Raw genomic sequence first — 21,014 nt, 5'->3', positions numbered from 1 at the left:
ATTCCAAAGGTTGTCTTAAAATATGTTTATTTTGGCTTAGTTTTCAAGAGAGAAAAATATAAGTAGTCTAAATATTTATAAATAGGTAAATATCAGCATGTTGGAGGTCTTTATACCAGTAAAATGTCTTCCAGTGGCATTGTAAAGCCTGTATTGAGCTTAACCATCTGTTTTTAACCTTGCTGTGCTATTTTGCCTCAATAAAGTATGGTGTTTGTATACATATGAATTATACATAGGTCATAAATTATGTATGATGTGCACATAGCTTTAGCTGGACTGTAGTACAGTGTTGCTTTATCTTATTAAGCTTTCTTTTTAAAATAATATGCTCATCATAATTCCATGAAGTTATAAGAAAACATAGTAATTATAAGGCAGCCTTCTATATTATGACTGTGGTTATATCTTGTATTTTCTATATTTCTGAGTATACCACTAAATAAAACAAGAAGGAACATGGTTATCTGGATCTGTCTAATAAAGCTAGGCAGCAGAATTTCTTTAAATTCAGAGAAATGAAGTGGTTACCTCTACCCCAATGTTAGTGTTCCTGGAGATTCTAACAGATAGAAGATAGGGGAAGACCAGACTCAGTCACCTAGCTCTAAAGAAAAACTTGAGTTTTAATTAAAATAGTTAATTCTTCATCTCTTTCTGCTCACCCAACACACGTTCAGTTATGAGATGAATAATGCCTGATGATCTAATGTATAACATGGTGACTGTAGTTTAATATTGTATTGTATAACTGAAAATTGATGAGAGTAGAACTTGAATTTTCTCCCTCACACACAAAAAGGTAAGCATATATGTCTATAATAATAAAAGCATAATATGCAAATTGGCCAAATGGACGAACAGTAGAACAACCATCTGGACAACCTTCCAGACAACCTTCAGAACGAAGCCAGGGCTGTGAGGGCCTACTCTTGCACGAATTTCATGCATCAGGCCTCTAGTATTTATATATGAGGTGATGGATGTGTTAACTAAATCAATGAGGGGAATCATTTCACAATGCACATGTATCAAATCATCATGTGTGTACTTAAAGTGTCTTGGAATTTTAGTTGTCAATTATATCTCAGTAAAGCTGAAAAAAATGAGAGTATTCTCCCTTTCTATCACCCCAGCTCTTCCTGAATCTAAAGCAAGCCATGTTTCCCTCATAAAGAATAAATAGCCTTAGGGAAACAGGAACTAGGAGTAAAAGAAAGCATGAATTTCAATCTGTCCAAATCCATCAACCCCTCATTAGCTGTTGTCGGGTCTTAAATATTACTGAGATCATTCTCAGCTCTAACCCAGAAAGATATATTTTGGAATTACTACTCCTGATTTTATTAGAAAAATTGCAAAAATTCTATAGCCAAACAAATTAGATTTTAATAGAAACAACACTCTACTAAGCACGAGGAGACTGAAATCTCCATCTAACTTCCCTATTAATTAACTTCAAGACCAAATCTCTTGGTTTCTGGGAGACTTCGTGCTATTTTAATCTATAGAAGTAGGGGCTGGGGTGGAAGTCCTTTGAAGGTCCTTTCGTTTGTCTCATTGCTATCCTTTTCTATCAAAATTAAGTTAGTCTAATGATACAGGGCCTGCTTCTCTTTTAGGAAGTAGCAGCTCAAAGAAGGAAACCCCAGAGCTGGGATTAGACTTCCAAGGGCAGGGTGCCACCTGAATGACACTGGTGTGGCAGGTAATCAGAAGAGGGGCTCCTCATAGCTGAGTCTTAGGCCTCTTAGACCCCACAGGCCCCTAGTATCTCAGGATTGTGCAGGAGAGAACACTTGTATATTTGGGATCCCAATCACAAGGAGGAGACTGTTTGGCTGAAACTGGTTCCTTTGGGATGGCATAATAAGGCTGGTTCTGGTTGTGCCCAAATATGGAGACTGAATTAACTATTATTACAATGTAGGAATATATCCCAAGAAACTAGAAACACCAATCAGAAAGGATATATGCACCCCTATGTTCATAGTGGCACAATTTACCATAGCTAAGATTTGGAAACAGCCTATGAGTGGATTAAAAAACTGTGGTACATCTACACAATGGAATACTACGCTGCAGTAAAAAAGAAGGAATTCATACCATTTGCAACAGCATGGATGGAACTGGAGAGCATTATGCTAAGCAAAATAAGCCAGTCAGAGAAAGATTAATATCACATGATCTCACTCATTTATGGAATATAATGAACAACAGAAACTGATGAACAAAAACAGATCCAGAGACAGAGAAGCATCAATCAGACCATCAGACCTCAGAGGGAAGGTGGGGGAGGGTGGGGGTAAGGGAAAGAGATCAACCAAAGGACTTTTATGTATGCATATAAGCCTAACCAATGGACACAGACAACAGGGGGGTGAGGGCATGAGTGGGGGGTTGGGTGGGCAATGGGTGATAAGGACACATATGTAATACTTAATCAATAAAGAAAAAAACAAAACTAACTAAAAAAATAAAATAAATAAAAGCAAAGCAAGTAACAAAAGGGAGAACATTCCTTTCTCTTTTCACCTGCATTCTAGTCTTTCTGCAGTGCCTCCTATTGGAAGAACCTGACAGATATCCTAGTGGCAGAAAAGAAATGAAAATTACAGTTCCAGCCCCAATATCTCAAACTAGAGTATAGAAGGTTGGATATTGAACTGACAGATCAATGCTTCATAACTGACATAATTCCCCTCTTTGGTTATTCTGCGCCACATATACACTTCTGTATTTATACTTTTTCTCAATAGTAAGGTGAAGCTATCCTTCATACAAACAAAAATGCCCTCATCATTTGTCCAAAAAAGGAGATACAAGATACCAACAGTCATTATATCCATCTCTAAGCAACAATCACAGTATCCATTTCTGGGTGATGATATTTAATCTTCAACAAAATTACAGTGCCACCTGAATATTTTTTTTCCCCCAAACTCAATTATAAACCCATTCATGATGAAAGAACCTTTATATAAAATAGTAAGGGGAGAGGGAAGGAGGTCCAAAGAAAGTATTCAATATATACAAGTATCAATATGTCTAAATATCCATGTGATTTTTATGGATAGATAGAGCTGTATTTTTCCTCATGAAAATAGTAGCAAACAAGGAATAATATATGCATAGCTTGTATAGTCCCCATTTCTATAATTATTTACATGACTGTAGTTGATATAAATAGCTTTCTTTTGCTATGCTTTTTGTCAGTCAGCATCTCACCTAGTTGATTTGGAGTTTACCTTTCAGAATGACTAAGACTTATAGGATAATCCAGGAAGGTCAATTGCTTCCATTACTAAGAAAGTCCTAGAAAGCCTTAGGGTTCTCAGATTCTCAGCATTATTCAAGTCCACTCATATGTCACCATACACGGTTCAGCCTCACTCTCCTTCTCAATTAATGTCCTTTCTCATGAGAGTCATGGCTAGTGTAAGATGCTGACTTATAACTCTACAATCCGCATAAATAAAATATGCCTCTACTTTTTATGAGAAGTCAGCCCTGCATCTACAAGAAACAAGGGATTATTTTAAAACTCCCATAAAAGCTCTATTGTTATCTACTATTTGAACTGAGAATGAAAACCCTTGAACTTATCCTTTTATGTCTGTACACTCTCCAGATATGTCAAGAGAGGCCATCTCACACAACTCTCACAGACATCATAAGTATTATAAAAGTTAAAGTTTGAGGTTCACTTGGTTCTCAGGATATTTCATTGCAATCAAAAAGAAGCAATCATTTTAATTACATGTGATGTGACTTCATATTATGAATTACTAATACTTCATTTCCCATTGGAAAGGACATCAGTGTTCATTAAAGGGCATGGGAATGACCAAATAAATCTCAGAATCTTCTGGTATCAAGTACAGTTCAGATAAAGAAAAAGCTACTCTTCTGAGGGGTAGAGAAGGAAAATAACGTGATGGGGTTATCACCTTGGGGAAGACTCCCAAGGACATAGGGCCCAGACATTCAGGAAGGGGACAATGCCTGGGGCATGATGAGGCTGGTCCTGGGAATGCAAAGAGAAGCTAGAGGCTGAACCACATGCTGCTTGTGGAGCTGAGGGTCTTTATCAGGACAGTCCTTATGCAAGGACAGCCTTGGAATGGAATGGGGAAGTCCCTTCATTTTCCTTCTGCCTTGCCTTCCTGTGGCGCCTCCTATTCTCAGAACTGAACAGGAGGCATCTTAAAAAGAGAAATAAAAACTGCAGTTTAGCGCCAGTGAGATAAAGTATAGAAGGGTGGATTTGCAACTAAGAGACAGTGGCTCAGACAGGAGCACAGACTGCAACCTAAATTATTCTGGTGTCCAGCTTCAGCCCTTTAAAATGCTTCCTTAATGGTTGATGTTGAGGAGATATACACTCTGGTGGGGAAGACATACAGGAGCAGGGAGGCTTGTCAGAAAGCACTTACTGGCTAAATCCCATTTCCATACGTTATCATCAAATGAGTTTACATCTGTAAATTGCTAAGAACAGTGTCTGGCACATATAAGGTGCCATAGTAAATTATTGTCTACAGTATTAGTGTCATCATCATAGCATCTTACTATATGCTAGTATTAGGTGCTAAGATACAATTGGTAAATTTAAGGTTAAAAGCATTCCCTGTCAGCTCTATGAAATATGTAATCATGGACTAGCTTACAACAAATATTAACTGGTCCAAAAGTAAAATGAGTGCTATCACACCAAAAATAAAACAAAAGAAAGCCACATATCACTATTAGACATTTGACTGATGTGTGTTGATAGTCACCCAGAGGGCACGCTGTCAAAGAGCTTTGCATAAAGCTTGGTTATTTTATTACATGTTAGGACTTAATAATATCCTTACCCTATGATTTCGGCAGTCTGATGCTTTCTGTCCCAGAAAACTCAATGCTGACCATTGTTCAGTCCCCCAGAACCTGAGCTACATTCAGCTTTCTGACTGCACGTGCTTGTGAGCATGTGGGTAAATGCTGGGGGAAGTGGAAGACTGGCGCAATGATAGCAGAATGTCCCTGTGAATGGGGATTCTTCCAGACTGGAGGCCTCAAGTACAGAGGCAGAAAGATAACAGTCAAATAGACTTTTCCTCCATTTCTAAAATTAATTTGCTTATTTCTCAATTGTATTGCAAGACTACCTCCTTTGTTCAACTTCTACATTTAGTTGTAATTGAACACATTAAAATCTCACAATTCAGTTAATTCTTGGAGATATATATATATATATATATATATATATATATATATATATATATAATTTTGGTGCTCATAGTAACTTATTCATTTTAAATGTCTGATTTTTGCATTATCCAAATGTTAATGGAACAATGCTTTACTTTTATCTGTATGTAGTTTCCTTTTCTAGGGATTTTAATTTTTCAGAAAGCTAATAACCTGATGCTTAGCCTAGAATTCCCTCAGCTCCCGCCATCATCCATGACTGTAGAATATTCAAAAATATACACCAAAATAAAAGTATTGTAGGGCAAGTATTTTACTCATAGCAAAGTCACTCCACCTTCACTCAAAGCCTACGTACTCATATTTTAAACCTAGTTCACACTAATTAATTTGTTTCTTAGCTCAAAGCGAACAAGAGGAGTGAAATGTGAAAAAAAGGGGGCTTCAGAGTCAGACCAAAAATAGAAATGACAGTGATACATAGGGATATAAAAAGCAGCTTCAAAATCATGGGCTCACTGTGCATTGGGCACACCGCCCTCATTATAGAAGGAAAGCATGCAGCTCAGGGTCTGATGCCATCCGTGCATCAGAATAGACTCCTGCACTAGATTAGGGAACCCATGGGCAAGTCACTTACTTCTCTGGGCCTCCAGTTCTACATCTTTATAATGGGAATTTGATAAGATGATTTACAAAATCATCAAACAATCTAAATTCCTATTATGTTATAATAATTTTAAATGTTTTCATGATATAGAATAGTGAGCCCAGAAATAAACCCACATCTCTATGACAAAGGAGGCAAGAACATACAATGGGGTAAAGATGGTCTATTCAATAAATGGCGTCAGAAAAATTAGAAACTTGAAAAGAAAAAAATAAAACCATACCACCTACTTACACCATACATAAGAATAAATTCAAAATAGATTAAAGATTTAAATGTAAGACTTGAAACCAAAAAAATTATAGGCAAAAACATAGGCAGTAAAATCTCTGACATTTCTCTCAGCAATATTTCTGACATATCTCTCAGCAAGAGAAACAAAATAAACAGTAAACAATGGGACTACAGAAAACTAAAAAGTTTTACACAGCAAAGGAAACCATCAACAAAACAAAAAGACAAACTACTAAATGGGAGGAGATATTCCCCAATGACATATCTGACAAGGGGTTAATAGCCAAAATTTATAAAGAACTCAGATAACTCAATGTCATACAAACAATCTACTTAAAAAGTGGATAGAGGACCTGAATAGATATTTCTCCAAATAGGAAATACAGATGTCCAGTAGAGTTAGAAAAAGCTGCTCAACATCACTAATTATCAGAGATATGCACATTAAAACCACAATGAGATATCACCTCACATCTGTCAGAATGGCTACCATCAATAAACCATAAACAACAAGGTGAGAATGTGGAGAAAAGGGAATCCTATGAACTGCTCGTGGAAATGCAGATTGGTGCAGCCACTATGGAAAGCAGCATGGAGTTGCCTCAAAAAATAAAAATGGAACTTACATATCTGAAGAAACCCAAAACACTAATTCTAAGGACTATTGCACCCCTTTATTGCCACATTATTTACAATAGTCAAGATATGGAAGTGACCCAAGTATCCATCAATAGACAAGTGGATTAAAATATGGTAGTACATATATATAATGGAGTATTACTCAGCCATAAACAAATGCAATCTTTACCATTGTGATAGCATGGATGGACCTAGAAGGTATTATGCTAAGCAAAATAAGCCAGACAGAGAAAGACAAATACCATATTAGTTCAGTTTTATGTGGAATCAAAAGAACAAAATAAATGAAGAAACAAAATAGAAATAGGCTTATAAGATAAAGAGAACAGACTGATGGATGCCAGAAGGGAGGGAGATGAGGGGGTTGGGTGAAAAAGGTGAAGGGATTAAAACGTACTAATTGGTAGCTACAAAACATTCACAAGCATGTAAAGTAAACCATAGGCAATTTAGTCAACAATATTGTAATAACTATGTATCGTCTAGTTGTGTACTTGAAATATCGGGAACACTTTGAAATGTATATGATTGCCTAACCACTGTGCTATACACCTAAAGCTAATACAAATAGTATTGAATGCTGTTACTGAAAAATAAAATTTAAAAGTAAAAAAATATCAGAAGAGTGTGTGTGACACCTTTCAAAATATTTCTACCAAGAGCAGTTAAAGTGAGCAAAATGATTTGGTCTTAATATTAGTAAACACTTGTTATTTAGCATTAGTTAAGTATTTTGATAAGTGTCTACATATATTATTTAATATTTACATCAATTCAGTGAATTAAAGCCTATTTATTCCCATTGTGCAGGAGAAGAAACGGAGGCTCACACAGGTTAATTGCACAGTATCTCATGGTGAGACAAGGTCTGGAATCCATTTTGTCTTCTGCAAAACTTTATACCGCCTCTCCGAGTAGCACAGATAAGCACCATCCACTTGTATGGGAGCTTCTGTTTTATTCCTGGGTCACATGAAGCCAGCAAGTTTCCGGTTTTCAAAGTTGGACACGTAGCTGGTGCTGTTCCAACTACAGCTCATTGACTAGAAGCATGGCCCCTGCCCCTGGCTCTATGCGGCCCTAGATTCTTGTTGTACCAGGTGGCCCAAGTTTCCACAAGAACATACAAGCTGATGAAACAGGATTCCCACTGCTGTGCCACCATATGTTTGAAAACTAACTTACCACTGAGGGACTGCTGATACATGAAGAGGTGTGTTGTATTTTCCCCCCAAATATGGCTAATTACCTATTTATTTTTAAAATTTTGACATTTTCTGTCACAGCAGAAAACACGGACTGTGATGGCTGCCCGGTACAGCTAAATACTTTTAAAATACGCCATCTTAGGCAAGTTACTTAATGTCATACAACCTTGGTTTTCTCATCTAAAAACTGGCATTAATAACAGTTCTTAGCTTATAAGGCTGTTATAAAGATCAAAGAAGTAAATACATGAAAGTATGCAAAATAGCATCTGGCCTACTGCTAAGTGTTTAAAAAAAGGTTACTATTAGCTGCCTCGGAACTATCCCTTAGGAGCCTCTGATAATTGGAGACACCTGCAGGCTATGTTTGAGCTCTATTTCTCTTATTCCCCGCGTGTCCATTGCAGTCAGTACCTGATATTTTAAAGATGTTCCACACATTTTTGAATGAATGCCATTTACTTCTCCAAAGTTGTACTTTTTCATCACTAATGGACCAAAAATACTAGCTTTGCCTACCTCAAAGGGTTATTATAGGTCCAATAATATACTAAGTAGCCTTTGCTTATTTATTAAATTTAGAAATTCTCTTAAGGAAGGTATTAGTCAGATGCCTTTCCTACATTTTATAGAGAAAGAACGAGCAGAGTCAATTTGAGTCCAGGCTTTCTTGTGTATGAACCAGGATGCTTTGTCACTTCTCTCTGCTAGACAATATATCATGAGCTAGTTTATGAGAAAAGGCTTAGAATACTGCGAAGCACTGTGCCAATCTAAGGCATTTGTTTATGCTAATAAGTTTGTAGCAATGGCCTCTTAACAATCAGTTCTCTTCAGTGAATCATGCCTCTCTTCCCCTGTTTAAAAGTGTATTCTAGATATTATGAGGCAATATTTAGTCTAGAATAAATGGGGGTGGAATGCTCTTGCCATCGCCGCACAGAGAATCCAAGTGAGTCAGTTATTCAGTGTGTGCATTATTCTCACCCTTTTATCTTTCTAGTAATTGTCCAACTCTGTCTCTTTGCTCACTGTTAGCAGTAAAAACATATTTAGATAAAGTCATTATGATCTTCATTAGCAGGCTATCTGAAAGTCACTTGGACAAAGAGAGGAACACTGATACCTGTGTAGAATTATCTATGAATTTAGTATCATCATTTTCATTTCCATGCTCCAACGTACTCATTTGCAAAATAAGGATTCCCAAATCCCTTCACTTATATTCATGAGAATTAAAATTTAAATGTAGAGATCCCACTACAGTGCCTGGTATATTTGTGGAGGCCAACATAGCAATTATGTTATAAATAGCGATTGGGAGGAAGGATGTGTGTGTTTTTGTTTGTTTTTTTTTTAATCCACAGAATAACCAATGCCACAGAAAATGTGGCTAATTCTTCATCTATTATACAAATATTTATTTATATCCAGTGAGGCCAGAAAGCTTAAGAGAGGGCCCACATAGACAGGACTAAATCTGTATACACACACTTAGCAGGCATGGTGACCAGTGACCATGAATTACATGTGTCGAAGTCTCTATTGTACATAGATTGAATTACACTTCAGTATACTCTCTGTTTCCAATTATTAATCTGAAATGTAAGCCTCACTCATTCATACTGAGCACTTGTAATGTGCCAGAGCTATACTAAAATAATAATTAAAAAAAGATAATATGTACCCTATGCCCTCACGGAACTCAGTCTACTGAAAAGAGGGCAACATCAACAGATAATTAGAGGCTAGGGAAGGCAGTGCTAATGGAGATATTTATAACACAACATGGCAGTAATGAAGACATGGCTAAGTGAGTGCCATGTTCTGCTAGGGGCATTAAGAATTACGAGAAGAGAAGTCTTTGCCAAATTGGCTCACTCCCCAAATTTGTTCATTTTGTTTCTCAGTGGAAACCGCTGTAATGGAAGACACGAAATATGGAGGCAAAATAGAAATATCTATAGGTTGATGCCAATGTATTCTTTATCCATGGCCTAGCTCAAGGAAGGAGAAAGAAAAAGATGTCAGAAAAAAGAAACAAAGAGAATTCTTTCTGATAAAAAAAAAAATCCATCTCATAGTTCTTGGACAAAATAAAGCATCTCTTTAGTCACCTCTATTCCTCCTTCTTTTATTTTCAATATATCAAGTGCTTTGTACCCATTGCCTTACTTAACATACATAGTTCAATGAATTAGAAATTAACAATTCAGTTACAAAACTGCAATAATAACAATAACAATAATAATAATAATAATAATAATAATAATTATTATTATTATTATTATGTCTAGGTTTTAGCCAGGTCTACAGAGCTGTTTAATGGTAGTCAGTAGTCAAATTCAGATGTTTGTCTCTAAATACATTCTCTTAAATCCCCCTCCTACATAGCTTCTATATACCGAGAAATGAGAGATAGGAGCACATTATTACAAGGATCAGGACCAATTCTATATGTCTATAAATACCAAACTTTTTTAAAAGTTCCTAATTTTATTTCTATCTTGCCTATGATTCACTTGTTCAATAAAAAGTACGACAAGTGAGACCTAGTTAGATGTATGCTTCATGCACACATTGTGCACACACACAAATGTAACGTTATCCATACATTTGTATAAATTTGAGAAAGTTTTAGAGCATTAGGGTTTGAAACAGCTAGTCATGATTCCATTGGCATTTTCAATTTCAATGGATAAATATAGGGTGTCCCCAGAAATGTATACCCACGTTAATAGCTGATAACTCAATTTTCACTCCTTTTCAAGTTTAACTAATTTGAAATAATGGCTGAAGCCAGACTAAGTTTTGAACAAAGAACATTTATACTAAAGTGCCACTAGACTTTTTTATGGAAATACATAAAAAATAAAGTTTACGCTCTAAAGCCAGCAATAGTCAACAAACTGAAGGCTCACAAATACCAACTGAAATGATTCTTGATGTTTGGGATTCCATTGCTTGGAGTTATCAGCAGTGCCTGGACCAGACGTTCATCATTTTGAAAACAGGCATTCACACACACACACACACACACACACACACACACACACACACACACACAAGTATTCAGTTCTGTAGCTTCTTTTAAATTTTGGAAATGAACTGTAAGTTAATAAACACTGATTTTATAATCATTCAAAGTGTGTATACATTTTGGGGGGATACCATTTACTGTTATCAGACGTGACAACAACATTAGCTCGAATTTTCACAATGCATATAAGAAATTTAAATACTGACAAAGCCTTTTATAGGGAAGAGCAGAAAAGTTAAATAACTTGGGCAAGAACATAGTAAATTAATAATAGAGTTGATATGTTCATGCAGGCTGGTGAATTCAACTTAGTTATTAAATTCTTACGCGGAAAAATCAGGGGGAAAAAACTTGAAGTTCACGAGGCTGTGGAACATAATTGCTTTTCTTGAAATAACAAGTTCATGAAATAAATCTGTGAAATGTACTATTTCTGACTACATAAAAAGAACATATGTGGTATTATTGGAACACTTCATCAGACTCTAGGTAAAGAGGCAATTAGTGTTAAAAACAAAGCTAGGGAAGTGCTTCTCAAGGTAAAATTAGGCATCTTTATTCATCTAATAATACTAACTTCTTAACTCCCCTCAAGGGGATAATTTTATGATTAATTGGACTGTGACTAGAGAGTAGTTTTTTTTTTTAAAAAAAACCAAAAAACCAAAAAACGATAAACAAAAAAACAGAAAAGAAACACCTGAGTACTCAAATTATTAGCATGATTTCACCACAATTACCTAATTTTTACCCTTTCTTAACTTAAATTTCCACTTCATTGGTTCTTTGAGGAAAACAGAAAAAGTCCTCAATGCTAGAAGCATACTCTCTTTTGAGAGGTCATGGAAAGGATACAAAGAGGCCAACTGTGTGCAACTTTACTCCTCAGAACCATCTTGCTCACTATTCTGCAGCTGCAGCTCAAAGGAGTCAGGAACATTTTAGACACGTTATAGAAATGTGTGGCAGAGGGAATCACAGAGAACAATTAGTCCAACATCCGTATTTCATGGAAAATATGAAAGCCAGAATGATTTCACCCATGTGACACTATTGCTTGGGACAGTCTAGTTCTTTCCATTTCTTTTCTGTTGCTCAATTGTTTCTCTCTCCAGTCTCTGGGCATTTGGGGTTTGGGCACTGAGAGAAGCGCTAGAATATGTCTTCCTTTCCAAATATAAGAGGGCTGGCTCCTGAGACAGTGTTTCTGACATCTAGAAACAAACACCTATTGATTCCTAGTGAGATACCTGCAGCAGGTCCTTAGCCTGAGTGCTTATCTACTGCATAAAGATTGCTCAACTGATAACCCCTGACCAGATTATGTCCATAATTAGAATTACAACAGGAGAATGCCAATCTTGAGTCTACCCATAGTAATGTAAAACTACTCTGGGCTCTGGTAGGAAAGCGGAGAGTAGATTTACTTGGTAAAAGTCGTCATTTGGTAAAAGCTACACTATAACTATTGTAGCTTTACCAGCTTATTAAGCTCAACAATTCAGTGACATTGATTGTTTGTTAATGATGTAAGAAACTACTACCCACATTTCTTATTTACTACTAGAGGCCCAGTGCATGGGATTTGTGCACTGGTGGGGGCATGGCCTGTGGGGATTAGCCTGCTGTGGGAGCGCACTGACCACCAGGGGACAGCTCCTGCATTGAATGTCTTCCCCCTGGTGGTCGGTGCATGTCATAGCAACTGGTTGACCAGTCATTCTGGTCGTTCTGCTTTTTGGTCGCTGGGCTGTTATTATATAGGATGATGCCTCCTCTAGAAAATAAATGTTTAAACTACATGTAGCAGTATCAATCAATGGATTGCCGGGAGCCGGTCCATCCTTGCTGTTTCAAGGGACCTGGCATATATGGCATACTGTTCTTAATATGTTTGCTCACCTTCTTGACACTATGTGTTTTAACCAAGGTCACCTCTCTGAGAAAGGTTGTTTCCCCAGGTAGGGATTTTCCCCTGAAGTTAGGGAGGGAATAAAACCTCTTAACTAAGTGCCAGGTGGGTAATTAATCACTTTACGAACAATCATGCTTAAGCTACATAATCTTTACTCCCTGGAATGGAGATAAGAAACGCCCTAACCTTTGAAATAGAGATTGATAGGATTGGAATCAACTGGTATAAATACAGATGTAAGAAGACAGAACCTACACAGAACTAGAGACAGAAGAACTTCGCTGGAGAGAACATGGCAAAAGATCCTGGACTGAACCTGACTACAGAAATGGGCAAGAGAACCTGACTAGAACCTGGTGACTGAACCTGGCTGGAGAACCTGGACAGAACCTGGCTGGAGAACCTAGCGAGGGAACATGGACACAGAACCTGGCTGGAGATCTGAAGCAGAACTTCGCTGGAGATCCAGACCAGAACTTGGCTGGAGATCCTGGCTAGAGATCCTGGCTAGGCTGCTGATCAACTGAATGCTGTCTCTGTGTCATTCCTTCTTCACTGACTCCATCCACACCTTTGGGGACCCCTGGACCCGCTGGGGCTGGACCCCGGCAATGGATGACATTTTTCATTTTTTTTGAGTGGCAAAATTATTTCCTATTTTGTTTGAGCAAATATTCTAGAATCATGTGAAAAACACTGTAATTGTGTTTCCTGGTTTCCTTTTTAAACCAATCAAGTATTTATCTGCCAGGTCAATTATTCAGAGGATAAGCCCAGAAAGTTCAAATAATTTAAAAATAATTAGTTGTAAAGACTAACATTTTAAACTAATGGACAGAGCAAAGTAACTTAAATAATGCTGTATAGAACATTTCTTTCAAGCAATCATATCTATAAGCTCATATTTACTTAATTCAATTTATTTGCCTCTATCAGAACAGAAACAAATAATAAGACAAGATTTCCTGAAAGTTCTGTTAAAAGTTTCCTGTTAATTTATTTCACTTTTCTTTCTTCTTTTTTAATCAATGCAATTCTCAGATGACTTGAAAGGAATTTTGGAATGCAACATCAATAATTGCAATAGTGCATTACATACTTATTCATTTTTGCATGATATGTCCACAGTATGTCCTTTTGTGTGTGTGTGTGTGTGTGTGTGTGTGTGTGTGTGTGTGTGTGTATACTCTAGTTTTATTTAATTTTTTACAGTTTTATTGGGGTATGATTTATGTACAAAAACACTGCACATGTTTAAGGTGTACAATTTGATGAGCTTGGATATATGCATACATTGGTGATATCATCACCACACTCAAGATTGCAAACATTTTATCACTTCCAAAAGTTTTCTAGTGTCCCTTTCTTCCACCCTACTTGTGGGTTGATTCCGTCTATAAAATGTCACTTATCCTCATCATTTTATGAGTAATATTTTATTGCTTCCCTTATGTTTTAGACATTTCAGACACTTGAAATCTAGGCTCTGAATCTATCTTGTCAGAATCACAATGGAATCCACATGGGCAGGTACCATTATTCTCAGTTTCTGAGTAAGAAAAGAGGGGGCAGTGGTGGTCAAGTGATTCTGAAGTTCTCATCGCTAGTCATTTGCCATGAGATAAACAGAAATGAACTCCTTGTTTCTCAGAGTTCAGTTAACTTATGGCATTCCACCTCATGACATTATAATTAATACCAAACCTAGAAAAAACTCACATAAAAAGAAAATGCATAAAATATGATAATATGGTTTGGGCAAAGGCTAAGAGCTTTAAGCAGTATGCCACAGCTCTTTCTTATGGATGTACTAGAGGCCCGGTGCACAAAAATTTGTGCACTCGGGGGGGAGGGGGGGTCCCTCAGCCCGGCCTGTGCCCTCTTGCAGTCTGGGACCCCTTGGGAGATAACGACCTGCTGGCTTAGGCCTGCTCCCGGGTGGCAGAGGGCAGGCCCAATCCCTAGGTGCAGCCCCTGGTCAGGCTCAGAGCAGGGCCGATTGGGGAGTTGGGGCGCCACCCCATCATGCACAGAGCAGGGCAGATTGGGAGGTTGTGATGCCACCCTCAGTCACGCTCAGGGTAGGGCCGATTGGGGGGTTGGGGCACCGTCCCCTGTCACACTCAAGGCAGGGTCGATGGGGAGGTTGCAGTGCCACCCCGTCACCCACAGAGCAGGGCCAATCAGGGGGTTGGGGCGCTGCCCCTGTCACACACAGAGCAGGGCCGATCAGGGGGTTGGGGCGCCGCCACTCTCACACTCAGGGCAGGGCCATGGGGAGATTATGGCTCTACCCCGTCACACACAGAGCAGGGCCCGTGGGGGGGGGGGGTTGGGGAGCTCCCCCCTATCAGGCCCAGAGCAGGGCTGCTCAGGGGGTTGGGGCCCCGCCCCCTGTCACACACAGAGCCGCAGGGCGATCAGGGGGTTTGGGCGCTGCCCCCTGTCATGCTGATCCCGGTGCCAGGAGGCATATTACCCTTTTACTATATAGGGTAGAGGCCTGATGCATGGGTGGGGCCGGCTGGTTTGCCCTGAAGGGTGTCCTGGATCAGGGTGGGGGTCCCCACTGGGGTGCCTGGCCAGTCTGGGTGAGGGGCTGAGGGCTGTTTTCAGGCTGGGAGTGACTGAAGTTCCCAACCGCTCCTTTTTTTCTTTCTTTTTTTTTTTTATTCTGGGCCAGCTTTACCTTGAGGCTTGGCTCCAGCTCTTAGGCCTCCTCTGCTGAAAGTAGGTTTCTGGCCTTTGCTTACAATGTTGCGAATCTGCTGGCTGAAGTCGGCGGTATTTGTTACAATGTTTGAAACTGCCTGCTCAGAGGCCTGCAGCCGCAGGCGGGGATCGTTGGTTTCCTCAGTCACTGAGGCAACCAAGCCTCATGTTAGTTTCAAGCTGCCTGGCTGCCGGCCACCATCTTGGCTGACAGTTAATTTGCATATCTCGCTGATTAGCCAATGAAAAGGGTAGCGGTCATACACCAATTATCATGTTTCTCTTTTATTAGTGTAGATATGGAGAGCGGGTATTGTTTTTCAAAATCAAACTGAAGATCTAGTCTGACATTCGGTTTTGCATAAATAGGAAGAAAATCTTTGCTGTTATAGCTCTGCTTTAGTGACAATGACATGAAACTTGCTGGAAAGTCAACGGCTTCAGAGAATTCCCTTTATACAGGTACTAGAGGCCCAATGCATGAAATTCGTGCAAGAGTAGGCCTTCCTTCCCCCGGCTGCCAGGGACCCGGGCTTCCCTCACAGCCCCAGCTTCATCTGGAAGGTTGTCCAGAAGAACGTCTGGTCTAATTAGCATATTGTGCTTTTATTATTATAGATTTTTCTTAGCTCCCAAATACTGCAAAATTGTTCAAAGTCCCTTTTAAGAAGGAAAAGGGAACACGTTATTTCCCCATTTCTTTGCATTTACTCCTTTGGAATTTTTCTTCAAAGCTAAAGTTACACTGTGATAGTTTTTCAGTAGAAAGAGTACTGTGATTGACTAGTGATGCTTGCCATGGGTGCAGAAAGTGGAAATTATGGTATCTGTCAGGTGCTTGACATTTGTTATCCAAACAAACTCTCTCATTTTATAAATGGTAAACCAGAAGCCCTTTGAAAGGAAGATTATTTATTACTCTAGATCATAACATTGATCAAATTACAGGTCAATTATATTCACATCTAATTCAATGTAGAAAAAGATATCTGTCTTGAAAAGTCTCACTCATATATTAAACAGACCTTCTGGTGAATTTGCAAATAACATGAGGATCCTTTAAAAATGCAAAATTAAAGAATGAATAAAAATAGTCTCCCTAAGTTGTCCTAATCACGGAATCATTTTCTCTATTCAGAATTCCACATCCTGAGCTCAGTCCACCTGACTCTGAGATCTCACATTTATTTTTAAATCCATAAACTAGCACGTCCAGTCACGAGGCCTCGTTTTCTCTAAATTAAATAACAATCAAGATTCTGTCACTTTCCTAATGAAGACTCGTGCACAGCACCAGGCCTTCTGAAGTGTATTCAGGTGAGGATGTATGATTTAAACAACTAAGGGACTCATTTAATGAAAAAGTATCCTAAAGGAGCTTTTGAGATTCAACACATGATTAATCAGGGAAAAGCTGGCAGAACTCAAGGTTATCCCTTCTAGGTGAGATCTGCTACTGACTTATTTAACAATGATTGCACAAATGTCCACTGAAGGTGGATGTTTAGGAACAAGGGTGGCTGTTTTGGCACTATGTGGGCCTCATGGCCCGGAAGGCTTTTCCTCTCAGGATTCAGAGCGGATCTTACACATAAGTCTCTAAATATCAATCTCTGCTTGCATCACTTACATGCCGAGGTGCCTCCTATTTGTCCTTTAGCTCTTAACTGAATCGCGACATCAGTCAAAAAGTTTTCCTATTTCTCAAACTGATCTTGTGTCTTTCCTAAACATTCGCTTAGTGTTCTTTATTCCTTGGGTGACAGCACATACCAGTGTACAGCAGTCCCCCCTTAAACAAGGGGCATAGGATCCAAGACTCCCAGTGGATGCCTACAACCTGGGATAGTCCTGAACCCTATCTATACTATAATTTCTCCTATACAAAAATGCCTATGATAAAGTTTAATGTATAAATTAGGCACCGTAAGACATGAACAATGATAACAAATAACATAGAATAAATATAACAATATACTGTAATAAAAGTTAGGTGAATGTGATCTCTGTCTCACAATCTTATTGTACTGTACTCACCCTTTTTCTGGTGATGTGAGATGACACACTGCCAACTTGATGCATGAATGACGTAGGCATTGGGACATAGCATTAGGCTATGATAAGGGTGATGTGAACACAAGCACTGCGATATCGGGACAGCAGATGTGATGACCAAGATGGCTACTAAATGACTAATAGCAGGGAGTGACTATAGGAGGGGACACTGGACAAAGAGGCGATTCATGTCCCTGGCAGGACAGAGTGGGCCTCAGGAGATTTCATCACACTACTCATAATGGTATGTTATTTAAAACTTATAAATTATTTATTTCTGGAAGTTTTCATTTAATACTTTCAGACCAAATTTGATTGTAGGTAACTGAAACAAATAAGAGGGAATCACTGTATCACCTTATCTGTTTACCACAGTACAAGCTCTGTGAGGTCAGAGAGCATCTTTGATCTCTATTGAGAATTCTATGCCTACTGTGGTGTCTACTGTATAAAAAATGATTACTAAATGACCATAAGTAAAAGAACAAGTGAATGAATTAAAGACTTACCCATTATATTTTTAGTGAGGTGTTGGGAATGTAAATGTCCTAGGTTCATCTTGCCATTGGTTCTAGGTCTGTCATTAATTCACATAAGTCTGATCCGTATGTGGGTGTTGGGGGGACATTACTCCTGAGTAATCACAAAAATAATTAAAAATACTATGAGGGAGATAAACCCTTTCCACACTTACTCACCCTCAAGATCTAAAGAATCACCAATGTGAAAAAAAAAATGAGACAATAAAACCTAGCCTCTTCCTCTGATGACCATCAGATAAAAGGGATCGGTATTAATTTTGGGTAAGAACGTTCACAGTTGGAGAAAGTAAAATGATAATTGTCAGTATATAAATTTCATTAACTTGCACATTTTGAAGTTGATAAAAACAAGGAAAACTGGCTTTGCTTCATTTCAGAGTAATTACTGTACTCAAAACTTAGAGAGTCAATAAATGCATTTCAATGTATATGATACAACTAGAGGCCTGCTGCATGAAAATTTGTGTACTGGAGGGGGGCCGAGGGGAGGGTCGGGTTGGGTCCCTCAGCCCGGCCTGCGCCCTCTAGCAGTCCGGGACCCCTCAGGGGATGTCCACCTGCCAGCTTAGGCCCACTCCCTGGGGGATAGGGCCTGAGTGGGCCTAAGCTGGCAGTCAGACATTCCTCTGGCAGCCCTGGAGCTCTCAGGGGATGTCCAACTGTGGCTTAGGTCTGCTTCCCCAGGACATCCTTAGCATTGCTGAGGAGGTGGTGAGGCTCCTTCCGCCGCCGCTGCTCTTGTAGCCATCAGCCTGGCTTGTGGATGAGTAGTGCTTCCCCTGTGGGAGCACACTGACCACCAGGGGGCAGCTCCTGTGTTGAGCATCTGCCCCCTGGTGGTCAGTGCACGTCATGGCGACCGGTCATTACTGGTTGTTCCTCTGTTAGGGTCAATCTGCATATTATTTTTTTATTATATAGGATAATCAAGCACTATGGTCCATTTTCAAACAAATCGTAATTACTGTCTGAGTATGACTCAAATCACCAAGGGACTTTAAGAAATGCTAAGTTACTTGCAGTTTGAACATGCTAAAAATGCCATGCCATTTACCATGCAGAACAGATGAATGATGGGCCAAACTTAGAAAATGCAATTCATTCTAAGTGATGTTACTAAAGTGATTAACAGATGGTAGCTCATTGAGGTTACCCAAGGCCTGCTTATTTAAAAAAAAAAAAAATCTCACTTTAGATATTTCCAGGGATTTTTAATTAAGATCCTTTAAAATAGTACAAACCTCTGTTTGTGGAATATTCACTCGATCCAATCCAAAATCCTTTTTAATTTTTTTCACAAGATGCATAAATCTCTCCTCTGGCCATTTAAGCAATTTGAGTGCTTTAGAGTCTCTCTTTGGTATATGTTTTTTTTTGTTGTTGTTTGTTTGTTTGCTTGTTTCATTTAGTTAACATATTCTAATTGAGAGTCTACTAAATACAAGGTCCTGTGCTAGCACTGAGTTAAGAGAGTTTAAAGACTCTATTCCTACTCTGAAGGATTCATGTTCTAGCACAAGAAAACAGACCATTGCTGACTAAAGGGTGAAAATATTAGTCTTTTATCTCAATGACTGTAGGAAATGTATACTGGTATAGCCATTATAGAAAACAGTACGGTGGTTTTTCAAAACATTAATAATTGAACTAACATGTGATTCAGCAACCCTAGGACACATATATTGTTAGTGCCAAGTTGGTTCCTGGGATGTTTAACCCATGACATCAAAGAAACTTTGGGGCAGAAAATGAGAAATATTTATTGGAAATGAGAAGAGTTGTTATCAGGTTACATCTTCAGAAATCTAGGTGGTAAAGCAATTAACAAAATTTAAGGGAAGTGAGAGGTTGTACGTAGGAAAAAGGGAGTATCTGATACATCTTCTGTAAGATCAAAAATGACCTCAAGTCCTAGCTCTATACAGTGGTTCTCAACCTGTGGGTCACAACCCCTTTGGGGGTCGAACGACCCTTTCACAGGGGTCCTAAATACATCCTGCATATCAGATATTTACATTACAATTCATAACAGTTGAAAAATTACAGTTATGAAGTAGCAACGAAAATAATTTTATGGTTGGGGGTCACCACAACATGAGGAACTGTATTAAAGGGTCACGGCATTAGGAAGGTTGAGAACCATTGTTATAAGAATCCTTACAACGACTGGCTGAATTCTATAAAATTATGTTCCTGCATCTACTGAAATAACTATGATTTTCTAATTTTTGTTGTTAATTTTAGGAATTTTGGGTCTATATCTGCAAGTACCATTGGACTATAATTGTATTCTTCATACTATTCCTGCCTTGCTTTGGCAACAATTATATGCTTGCTTCATAAGATAATTTGGGCACATTTCCAATTTTAATATTCTTCCTAATATTTTCTTTGAGATACAAATTATCTTTTCTTTTGAAGTTTGGAAGACTTTTCTGTAAATCTATCTTTATCTGGCATTAATATCATGGGTTAATTTTCAGCTATGGATTCATATTGTTTACTGGTTACAAGCTTAGTCAGATTTTTTTCTTCTTTAGTGAGTTTTGATATTTGTTGTCTATTCAAATTATTAAATGTATTATATGTAAAAAAAGATGTATCATTTTATGTCTTCTTTCCATTGTTTTTTAACACTCTAAAGAAATTACTCATTTTTATTTTTCTAATGCTTTTACATATTGCTATTTGTTTTTGTTGTTCTGAAGTTTCACTACATTGTGTCTTTGTGTGAATCTATTTTTATTAATTCATTTTTTGTTCCTCATGAATTTTGAATATTTATAACTATTATCTTCTTGAA

The sequence above is a fragment of the Myotis myotis genome, unplaced genomic scaffold (assembly GCF_014108235.1).
Source record: "Myotis myotis isolate mMyoMyo1 unplaced genomic scaffold, mMyoMyo1.p scaffold_m19_p_6, whole genome shotgun sequence".
NCBI lineage: Eukaryota > Metazoa > Chordata > Mammalia > Chiroptera > Vespertilionidae > Myotis > Myotis myotis.
Note: the sequence above shows the minus strand (reverse complement) of the source record.